Source organism: Bos indicus, chromosome 5 (assembly GCF_029378745.1).
Source record: "Bos indicus isolate NIAB-ARS_2022 breed Sahiwal x Tharparkar chromosome 5, NIAB-ARS_B.indTharparkar_mat_pri_1.0, whole genome shotgun sequence".
NCBI classification, from domain to species: domain Eukaryota; kingdom Metazoa; phylum Chordata; class Mammalia; order Artiodactyla; family Bovidae; genus Bos; species Bos indicus.
Genome location: NC_091764.1, coordinates 56,297,822 through 56,299,693, shown reverse-complemented (window position 1 = coordinate 56,299,693; position 1,872 = coordinate 56,297,822).

The following is a 1,872-nucleotide window of genomic DNA, read 5'->3' as shown; positions in this document are numbered from 1 at the left end:
GCTACAGCCAGCCCTGCTGGCTTCAACCCCCAAAGCTGGGGGAGAGGTAGGAGAGCCATAGAGGGGTATCAAGGCTACAGAGGGAGACTGCCAGGATCCCCAACACAGCCAGGAGGCAGGCTCACACCTGGTGCTGCCCAATCTTCTCACTTCAAGGAGCACTTTTCTTGCTCAGAGCCAGGGGGCCCTGGGGAGGGGTAGGATGTGGGTTATCTTGGACCCTCCTAACCCGAACCCTCCTTCCGTCTGTTTTCAATTCAGTCAGCTCCTTGGCCCAGACTTATGACCTTTGCAGCCTGAGGCAGCATCATCCATCACCCAGGCGGCTGCTAGTGGGATAAGGGGCTCTGGGGGCTCACACAGGGTCGCTGTCCCTCCTGCCTCCATCTCTTGAGACCTGCTCTCTGCCGTGGGCCAGGGCTCAATGGGCGGGGTAAGTACTGCGGGGAGGGTGTGACCAAGGTGCTCAATTGCTATAAATGGGCCTTGTGTCCCCACCCCTGATAGCCCAGCACCCTGTCCTTCGAGCTCGGCACAGTCAGCCTTCCCGCTCCTCCCGCCCTCCCTCTCGGGCCCTTTGCTTAATTTCCTATTAACTGCTGATAAATCCAATTAAACCGCCGCTCTAATTAGGGACAGCTGCCGGCTCTGGGAGGAGGGGGAGGAGGGTGCCCCCCCCCCCCGAGTGTAGGGGGAGAGAACAGCAGCTCTCTCTGCTTCTCGGTACCCCCACACCAGCACTGCCGCCCAATGAGCCAGTAAATTGGTTTTGCTTCAGCATTGGGGGGGGGGGTGCTCTCGATGATCTTGGGGAGCTCTGGTTTTGAGTCCCTTAGACCTCTTGATGAAGAGTTGCGACCCAAGCCCTAGCCGTCCCTGCTCCCTCCGCCCTTTGGTGGTAGGTGGATCCTAAGGAGGAATGGGGGCAAAAGGTGTGCGGCGGTAGATGGGGGCTTGTGATCTACTCCCGTTCCAACCCAAGTGCGGTTCAAAGGGGCTGCCTGACTCTTCATTATAACCCCGCCGCCGCCCCGAGGCATCCCGGACAATCAAGGGCAAAGGGAAAAGGAAGCCAAACTAGGTTCTGAGACGCGTCTTCTCGTGTGCTTCCCTACCCCCAACGCACCTCAGCCTTCTGGATGGAAGAGGGGCGCTCCCGTCCTGGGCCCTCCTCTTCCCCAGCCCAGCTGAGCCTCTGCCCTCCCCCCTGCCAGCAGCAGATGGTGCCCGGGCTCCCGCTGCCAACCTTGCTAGGCGGTGCCAACCTCAGGCCTGGCAGACAACAAGCAGACGAGAAGAGGATCTCTTGGCTGGCCAGGGTGACCCTCCCCCACTCGCCATCAAGCTCAAGACCCTCAGCCGGCCTCATTCCAGCGGACCACCCCAGGTTGCCTCTCTCTGTTCCGCTCCCAGGTCCCTAAACTCCTCATCTCCTTCAGCTCCCTTTCCCACACCTTCCGGCTCCCGGCCACCTGCCACCGTGACCGGGGCCGATATATTTGCATATTTACATATGCAAATAATAACATTTGCATACGGTACACCACAGGGGCGGCTCCGCGTGAGCCGGTTAGCTGTCTGCCCCGCGCCCTGTCTCTCTACCTGTCGCTAAGGGCTGGGGCGGGGGCCGCGCGGGAGGGGTTAGGCCCCCCGGTCTCGCTAGCTCAGTTCCCGGAGGATTTAAGTGTTGCCATGGAGACGGCACGCACCCCACCCCCTCCCAGGCCGAGGGTCTCGAGCTTGGTGTCTCCAGTTCTCTCCTCTCCCCCCGACCCCCGCCCATCCCATCCCTCGCACTTCAACCGAGATCTTGCATCGCCCCCTGGCGGCCTAGCTCGGAACTGAGCCAGGTTCGAAAATGGCAAGGGGCTG